The 10,080-nt window shown below is 44.7% G+C and overlaps 1 pseudogene; it reads right to left on the bottom strand.

The window, feature by feature from the left end:
- Nucleotides 1-2,687: 2,687 nt before the first annotated feature.
- Nucleotides 2,688-3,780, bottom strand: LOC144830019 (18S ribosomal RNA; annotated as a pseudogene).
- Between the last annotated feature and the right edge of the window lie 6,300 nt (nt 3,781-10,080).

Genomic DNA, 10,080 nt, shown 5'->3' with positions numbered 1-10,080 from the left:
TTTTTCCCCCTGCAAATGGCTTCAGTGAAGGGGTTGCAGTGCTAAAATAACCATCCTACCAGCTTATTTTGTAATTTTACTGAGACATAACGCATTTCTCATAATATTTGTGAGTGTTCAACCTCCTTCTAGTTAGTGGTAGAATTGGGTGTGAAACCCATGGTGGTTCCCAGAAAGCTATACATGTCTGAAACGAAGACAAAATTCTGAATTCAGCAAGGGGTTGTATGTGTAGATCCTTCAAGGGCTGCCCAGGTGCTTGGCTAGGCGGGGGCTCCCACCCCTGGATCCACTGGAGCCCTGGACCCATCCCGTGCTTCTGAATTCAGCCAAGCAGAGAAAGCCTCCCTTTGCCAATGGGACCCCTGTCCTATGCCCTCTGCATCGCAGCATGCTCGAGGAGGGGGTTCTGGACCAAGACTCCCAACCATCTGGGCCCATCAGGGGGACCCGGGCCCGGTCAGATCCCCTGAAACCGGCCACCCTGGGACAGCATCCCCTTTATGACACTGCAGGCCAGAGAAGGGAACCAAGGGCCCTGGTAGGTTTGCAGACCAAGTCCTGCAGGCTCCCTGACCCTGCAAAGCCCTGTCCTGTGGCTCGGAAATCCCCACCTGGAGCCACAGTCCGGTGTTTCCAACCAAGCAGCTCACAGTCACCAAAAAGGCCCAACTATTCCTGATTGACCAGTCGGGTCTGGACCTTCTTCAGGCAGGCCCCCTGTCCATGACCGTAGAGGCCATTTCCCCTCGCCGCATGCTCAATGTCGAGGAGGGCCAGCACATGGAGCCCAGAGCCCACCGGTGCACTGACCGAAGGCGAGACTACGCCTACTTCCTTCCAGAGAATAGGGTAGAGGGCTTCCTGGGCCTGCTGCTTCCCTTTGCCCATCCCTGCTCATCTTTATTAGAATACTAAGCCTTGCACCAAACCGGCCGATGGAACCTTCTAGGTAGCGTGGGGCATCGACTGTCACTGCCAATAGAGGTCAGGCCCCGGTGTCTGCTGAGAGCTTCAGAGAGCTCGCCCAAGCTCATGTTTCAGCTCAGCGGCCCATGGGGCTGGGCCTAGATGCAGGGCTGGTCTCCGCTCTATACCCTCAAACCCAGTACAGTAGCAAGAAAATCGCCTGGGCCTGCAGCCACGTTGCACTGGGTACTGTCACCACCCCCACCGGCAGTTAGGGTGCTGCCTTGGGTGTGTGCCTTCCACCTCCTTTGAGCCTAAGAAGCCAAGGAGGGTTAAGCCCAGGCCACATCCTATCCCCGTGGGTTAGACTGGGAAGCCCATTTTCTTTTACTAATAAGCCCCCACAAAGTGAGGGCTTACAACGCCCTGGGGGGACGACAATAGTTGGGATTAACCCGACCAGAAATCTGGTCGCATAGCATGGCGACTAGAAGGCCCAATACGACCCAATGACCATATGGTCCGGGACTACCAGACGCAGGACCCAGTCACACGGCAGTCCAATGATGACAGGAGTAGCCATGCACTCTGAAGCCGGGGCTCAGGAGGCTCATTCCTGGGGCTGCTTGCCTCCCAGCGACTTGTGTAGGGGGTCCGTCTATCTGGTCACCCTGCAAGGTATAATGCCCCCAACCCTGCACCGAGCTGTGCAGGGACAGAATGGGGAGGCCCCCATGCTGGTCAGGATGTGGTGGAGTCAGCCTCCCAATTCTCCCTCTGCATCCCTCTCACTGGCCTGCCAGCAGAGGGACCCACCCCCAAGTGAGATGGAGGGGTCCTGCAGGCACCCACAAATAGAGACAAAAGCATGGCTCAACTTAAGAAACCTGACCCAGAATCAGGTCATCTATGAATGATCTATCACTGCATGCCCCACGAACATGCAGTGCAGTAAGGGCAATGGTGGCCGTTCCCTTCCATCTGCGCTCCATTGAATGCTTCCCCTGGGGGAGTCACCCTCCCTGTTCATAGAGCATTACCAGCAACTCGGCTCATGAGCCCCTCATTTCCCACCCAAAAGCAAGGGGCGGCTCCCAGAGCAATGGGAGAAGGCAGCCCCACCACTGCTGCTCCCTCCCGGAGGACCGGGCGGGACCGCACACGTCTTCAACCCTTCAGCCCAGCCACACAGGACCAGGACAATCTGAGTACCTGGCAATGAAGGAGGGTCACCCCAACTGCACATGAGCTAACTGCCCCTTGCCCTGTACAGAGGTGCTGGAAGGGAAGAGCCAGGTGGCTCCCCATCCCCCACACCTCCCAATGAGATGAGTCGGGTCCCCTCACAGGCCCCAGATCCTTCTTTTCCAGGCTGCCCTGCCACTTTACGAAGGGCCACTCCTCAGTTGCTCAAAGACTGGTTGGGACAGGATCAGGATTTGGAGGGATGGAGTGCAGGGCCATCAGGGATGGTCCCAGCTCATGGAGGCACTCCCATTCAGTTTCCCCATTGAAGGGAATACCACTGCTGGGGGTCATGTAACTAGTTAGCATGGAAGAATCTTGTTTGTTCTTGGAATTAACCTGACAAATCACTCCATCAACTAATAATGGCCATGCATTCCCACCCACAGAGTCAAAAAAGAGCTATCAATCTTTCAATCCTTGCCGTGGCGGGTGAGGTTTCCCATTTTGAGTCGCATTAAGCCACAGACTCCACTCCTGGTGGCCCCCTTCCATCAATTCCTTTGTGTTTCAGCTTTGCTACCATGCTTCCCTGGAACACAAAGACTTTGGTTTCACAGGAGCTGCTTGGTGGGTCATGGGAAGAGCACCACCTGATCGCTAGTCGGCATCAGAAATATGACAGTATCTGATCGTCTTCGATCCCCCGACTTTCATTCTTGATTAATTAAAACATTCTTGGCAAATGCTTACGCTTTGGTTTGTCTTACGCCGGTCCAAGAATTTCACCTATGTGGGGCAATATGAATGCCCCCGCCATCCCTCTTAATCATGGCCCTAGTTATGAAAACCAACAAAATAGAACTGGAGTTCTATTTCCTTATTCTTAGCAGAAGTATTCAGGCAACCGGCCTGCTTTGAACACTCCCATTTTTTCAAACTTAGCACTTCGGACCTCCAGCACTCAGTCAGGAGCATCAAGGGGACATGAGAGGCAGAGGCAGGGGCTGGGACAGGTGGTAGCTCACCTCGCAGCAAACTGTAAGCTCAATCCCAAGATCCAACAATGAAATTTTTAATTGCAGCAACTTTAATATACACTATTGGAGCTGGAATTACAGTGGCTGCTGGCACCAGACATGCCCTCTAATGGATCCTCGTTAAAGGATTTAAAGTGTACTTGTTCCAATTGCAGGGCCTCGAAAGAGTCCTGTATTTTTATTTTTCGTCACTACCTCCTGAGTCAGGAGTGGGTAATTTATACGCCTTCTGCCTTCCTTGGATGTGGTAGCTGTTTCTCAGGCTCCCGCTATGGAATTGGACCCTGATTTCCTATTACCTGTGTTCAACATGGTAATCACAGAAAGTGCCATTGAAAGTTGCTAGGGCCGACAACCGAACGTCATGGGGAAATGCGATTGGCCCGAGGTTATCTAGAGTCATCAAAGCAACTGGGTGAGCCCGGATTGGTGTTGGTCTGATAAATGCATGCATCTCTGGAGGTCAGCCCTTGTCAGCATGTATTAGCTCTAGAAATGCCACAGTTATCCAAGTAAAAGATGGAGCGATCAAAGAACCATAATTAATTTAATGAGTTATTTGCAGTTTCACTCTACCAACTGGGTGTACCTACATGTGCATGGCTTAATCTTTGAAACATGTTGAGTTTTTATGGGGTTATGCCAAAGTAAAAAAAAAACATCCTGGGTCATCAATGCAGTATGTTCAAATGATTGGTCGAGGTAGTTATATATTTTAAAGAAAGAAATTTAGAAGAACAGAACAGAGAAACAAACAATACACCACTCAGAAAGTAACGGCTGTTCAGAATAAAAAATGTGTACATTTAATTCACAAATATAATACCGGCATTAAATGTGATTGTTAATCAAAGCATTAATGGGCCACAATTTGTTAACTTTCCAAACAAAGGTAGCATTAAATCTGTTCGCAGTGCTCTTGAGGAGTAGGGAAGGAGGAGGAATTGGGTAAGTGGTAGTAAATTGGTGGTTGAAGGACAAGGTAAAGGTGTTTGTGACTCACATGCAATACACAATATATACAGATTGTCCTTTCCAGCCTGTTAAAGGTCAATAAGTCCCTATTTACACATTGCTCATAAGTATTATCACAAATAATCAGTTTTGTTCTATGAGCATGTAGGTGTTCAGATAGTATGGTCTACGTTTCGACCCCAGTAGATAGGAGGGGTCTTCATCAGGACAGATGAGCACCTAAGAATAATTAATGTTGGTTCAGTATCAAAGTTAAATAATGGAGTGGTGAACATGTCAACCAGGTAATGTTAATAGCACCTACTTGGGTAAGGAGGGGCGTTCAACGTGCGATCCTTATTGGGCTCTTCAAAGGCTCCAGGTATTCTAAAATGGGAAGACATGCTGATTGAGTATACATGTCATGATACACAGTTCCCCTGTCACGAGGGAATGGTAGAAGGGTAACGTACTCACTTCTAATATGAGACGGGGAATCAATCTCCCGGTAGTGTTGGAATCAATCCAGAACTCTGGTGGAACAAGGGAAAAGAAAGGGTCAGTTGTCGGTGGAAGGATCCACTCGAGTGCTGGGCAAGTTGAAATCTAGGTGTGGGTTCCAAAAAATATGGTGGGAGTCTACTCCTCACTCAAAAACACTGCAGCGGTTTGACATAGGGTTAGTAAAAGAGGTTTACTTGTGGGGAAAGGAACAGTCAATGAGTTCCCTCTGACGCAGGACAATGTCTTTCTAGTTGGTGGATTAATGCATCAAAAAAGTGGAGTTGGGTGCGCGTGGAGTGCGTAGATTAAGGAAGTATGATGGTATGTTAGGCGGGAAACAACCTTTACAACGCAACTTTTACAACGAACTACCATTACAACGAAACTTTTACAACGCAAAAACTTTTACAACGCATACCATTACAACGCAGGATTTTACAACGCAAGTACCTTTACAACGCATACCATTACAACGTAAGTATTGGTAAGTATATAATTATTTTTAAAATATTATATGTTTGGGTTTTTGGGTAAAGGGGTATTTTTAGGGTTCAGGGTCAGTTTTGGGTTTTTGGGTAAAGGGGTATTTTTAGGGTTCAGGGTCAGTTTTGGGTTTTTGGGTAAAGGGGTATTTTTAGGGTTCAGGGTCAGTTTTCAGTTTTTGGGTAAAGGGGTATTTTTAGGGTTCAGGGTCAGTTTTCAGTTTTTGGGTAAAGGGGTATTTTTAGGGTTCAGGGTCAGTTTTCAGTTTTTGGGTAAAGGGGTATTTTTAGGGTTCAGGGTCAGTTTTCGGTTTTTGGGTAAAGGGGTATTTTTAGGGTTCAGGGTCAGTTTTCGGTTTTTGGGTAAGGGGGTATTTTTAGGGTTCAGGGTCAGTTTTCGGTTTTTGGGTAAGGGGGTATTTTTAGGGTTCAGGGTCAGTTTTGGGTTTTTGGGTAAAGGGGTATTTTTAGGGTTCAGGGTCAGTTTTGGGTTTTTGGGGTACAGGGTTAATTTGTAAAAATACATTAAAATTATATTTAAATTAAATTAATTAAATGAAATTAAATAAAATTTAATTATATTTTAATAATTTAAATTAATTTTTTATAAAAAAAAATATTTTTAGGGTTCAGGGTCAGTTTTGGGTTTTTGGGGTACAGGGTTAATTTGTAAAAATAAATTAAAATTATATTTAAATTAAATTAATTAAATGAAATTAAATAAAATGTAATTATATTTTAATAATTTAAATTAATTTTTTATAAAAAAAAATATTTTTAGGGTTCAGGGTCAGTTTTGGGTTTTTGGGGTACAGGGTTAATTTGTAAAAATAAATTAAAATTATATTTAAATTAAATTAATTAAATAAAATTAAATAAAATTTAATTATATTTTAATAATTTAAATTAATTTATATTAAAAAAAATTATTATATACTTACCAATATTTACGTTGTAATGGTATGCGTTGTAAAGGTACTGCGTTGTAAAACATTCGTTGTAATGGTAGTCGTTGTAAAAGTATGCGTTGTAACGTCATACATCCATGTTAGGTAGAGAAACCATCGTTCTAAATAGTTAATGGTGCTGGGTTACGGCGAAAGTGGTGAAAGCCTGATTTCCTGGCCAGCGAGTACAGTAAATACCCGCCCAATGATGTGTGTCCGACTGTGACATGCAGGGATCCAATAGTACTGTAAGGCAGACAAACCATCGCTAAATGCTGAAGCAAATGTGTTAAATGGCGGCAATTATGGTGGCATACGGAAAAGCGGGCAGCGATTACACCGATTACCCGGCTCGGAATGTGTGTCCAAAAGGGACTTCCAAAAGGTGGCAATGCATGCAAGCTCACAAAGAAAAACATAATGTGGCTCATAAACTTATAGAAAGCCTACGGCTGCAAAAAAGATTATATCTACAGGCGCGCTGGGTGCTAGAAACCTATGCTGAATGTCTAACAGCACGGGGCTTACCTCCTACGTGTGGCTCGGTCGCTCGAACAATGAGCGAGATCTGTGTTCTCACGCTAGATGTAGGAAAGTACCATGGTGTGCGTGCACCCCGAGGTGCAGCCGCTCTATGGTTCCCGGGGGCTCGCCTCGCCGAAGTCCCTTGGCTGGAGGTGGGGCGTGTTTTAAGCTCAGAAGGCGGTGCAGTAGGTCATTTGACAATCAGATGGCAGCCCGCAGCTGCACAGTGTGGCTGTATTACTGTAATGTGCATGGTGTGGGGGAGCGCCATGCATGCCTTGCAAATCGTATATTTTAATAAAGCCAAGAATTAAAATAAGATCCAAACGCGGATCGTTTAATAGAATCTCACATATACGTGTGCGTCAGGACCTGGTACTAGTGAAGTTAATAGTTAGAACATAATCCAAACACGTTTAGTATATCAATAACCTGTAACCACCAATATAGAAACATAATACAAACACATTCAGTATATCGATAGTCAGGTTCATTCACTGTTATCGAACAATGATAAGCACATGAGACAATCTTATTACAACGGATAACATAGAGACAATAGTATATATCATGAGGAGGCAAAGGATTTTGGTTAGACATTTCATGTATATCACGGAGATAAAATATGGAATATAATAACATGGAAGTAGCAACATATGCCATGATGGGACAGTAAATGTAATTATCTGTGTTACTCATATTTGGGAGATAAAACATGAGGAGACAAAGGATTTAGGTTAGACATTTCATGTACATCCCGTAGCTGAAAAATATGGAATATAATAACATGGAAGTACCAACATATGTCATGATGAGACAGTAAATGTGATTAGCCGTGTTACTCATATTTGGGAGATAAAGCATGTCATTTATCATTGTAAGAAGGACAACATCTAGAATCATGATTGCTTTGTATGGGAGCTGCAAGTGTGTGTTGATATTAGGACTGTATGTTTTCTATCTAGGGTTCTGGAGTGAAAAGTCTTATTCCGTGTGCAGACCTGCCATTTGGGCATAGGTGGCATCTTGTTCCTTCGGGCCATTATTCACAGTGTCCAGTCGATACATCCATTTACATTCCCTGATGTTTAGTATTGGGCATATGTCCCCTCCACGTTGGCCAAGGGACACCTTCTCTAGTACTATCCATCTAAGGGACTCAGGTGCGTGAATGTTGGTAGAAAAGTGTTCCACAAGTGTTGCTCCAGCTGTCTTGCATCGAATCCTACTGCAGTGCTGTAGGATTCTCGTCTTTACCTTCTGCCTGGTTTGGCCCATGTAAAGTTGGTCGCACGGGCACAGAATGGCGTAGATGACATTAGCAGTTTTGCAATTGGTATGTGTCTGTAAGTTTATTGTATTGTCTCCATACTCAAAGGTCTTAGTTTCTATGCACATAGAGCATGCCTTGCATTTTGTGCACTTGTAATGTCCTACTATTTCTGATAGGTTCCACATTGTCTGGATGGTTGGGTTGGGTGGAGCTTCTAGTAGTGAACGCACAACTTGTTCCTTGATATTTTTTGCTTTTTTTAAAAGCATGCATCAGTGGTTCCTGTATTTTCAGGGTGTCAGCGATCAATCCCCAATGTCCATTCTTTATCCTTTTGATCGTGTTGCTTCTGGTACAATAGGTTGAGACACATATCATTCTTTCAAGAGAAGTAGGATGTACCTTGGGGGTAAGTAGGGATTCTCTGTCACTGTACCACACTCTCTTTCTGGCTATCTAGACTAGTCTTTTAGGGTATCCTCTTTCCATGAGGCGGCTGATCAGGTCATCTGTTTCTCTGAAAAAGTCTTCCTTGAGTGAGCAGTTTCTCCTGATCTGGAGAAACTGGCTAAATTGGAGGTTATCTCGGAGTGCTCTAGTGTGGTGGCTCGTGTATCGCAGTAGCGTGTTCCGTTCAGCTGGTTTGCTGTAGAGATTGGTAAACAGGTGGTTGTCTTTCACCTTTATGCTGATATCCAGGAAATCAATAGTGTGTTTGTCATACTGCATGCTGAACTTGATGTCATCAGACCGGGAGTTCAACCAAGTGAAGAAATCGGTTAGTTCAGTCACTCCTCCTGTCCAGATCAGGAGGACGTCATCTATAGAGCTTCTCCATTCAGTGATTTTGTTCCTGAATAGGTTGACAGGTGATAGTATGTTAGTATCTTCAAAGTCATCCATATAGAGGATCGCTAGGTCTGGAGCGAAGGCAGCCCCTATCACCACACCTTTACTCTGTAGGAAAAATTCATTTTGGAAGACAAAGACATTTCTGGTCATTGCCACTTCCAATAGGTCGATTATAAAATCAGTCGGGATGCAGTTGGGTTTGGGTCTTCCCTCAAGGGCCTTTGTCATGGATTCCAAAGCCAGTGTTTGAGGGATACTGGTGTAGAGGGAGATGATGTCCATGGTTGCCAGTAGTTGCATATTCTCATTAAAATCCATGTTATCCACTAGATTGATTACCTGCATCGTGTCTCGTAAGTATGTTTTAGTTGACTCTGCCAGTGGTTTTAAAAAGAAGTCCACATACTTACAGACTGGTTCTAGGAGTGATCCACAGCCGGAAATAATTGGTTGTCCCGGTGGTTTGCGGGGATCCTTGTGTACTTTGGGTAAAGTATAGATGGTAGATGTGCGTGGTTGGTTTACATTGAGAAACTCGTATTCCTTCTGTGACAGAAAGCCCAGTTCCTTGCCTCTTTCGGTGATACTCCTGATAGTCAACTGAATTTCCATCACTGTTGATATGTGTATAGCTGATCCCATCTCTCAGTTGTGAGTATATCTCTGTTTTGTAATCCTCGACGTTTTGCATCACAACTGCTCCCCCTTTGTCGGCCGGCTTGATGATTATAGTTCTATTGTTCTTCAGAGCATTGAGGGCTTCTTGTTCCCCTTTGGTGATGTTATACTTCACATAGGGTCTTTTGCTGCACATCTTCATAACATCACGTAATACCATGTTCTCATACATCAGGATCCTGTGGGATACAGAGTGAGCCGGAGGCATGAATGTGGTTATTGGACGCATCCCAGTGTATGATGATGATGATATTGGTAAAGAGTGTTCAAAGAAATGGCTCAAATGAATCTTGCGGAAGAACCTGTGCAATTCAGTCTTTATGTTGAAACAATTCACATGTGATGTTGGCACAAAAGACAGTCCCTTCTTCATGATTCTGGTTTCTTCAGGAGAGAGTATTTGGGAGGATAGATTAATGATTGGGTTTTTTTGAATTACCATCGGTATGTTTTCCTCCTGGTGTTGATCTCCCCGTGGTTATCCCACTGGAAGCGTACTTGTTTTGGGTTCTGTCCTTGTTGACGTCCCGTGTCCCAGTTCTGTTGATTCTGACCTCGGCGGGGTTGTCTGTTCCACGATCCCCCTCATCCTCTTACATGCTCATAGAACAAAACTGATTATTTGTGATAATAATTATAAGCAATGTGTAAATAGGGGCTTATTGCCATTTAACAGGCTGGAAAGGACAATCTGTATATATTGTGTATTGTATGTGTGTCACAAACACCTT

Source organism: Lissotriton helveticus, chromosome 4_1 (assembly GCF_964261635.1).
Source record: "Lissotriton helveticus chromosome 4_1, aLisHel1.1, whole genome shotgun sequence".
NCBI lineage: Eukaryota > Metazoa > Chordata > Amphibia > Caudata > Salamandridae > Lissotriton > Lissotriton helveticus.
This window is presented reverse-complemented; position numbering and strand designations above follow the sequence as displayed.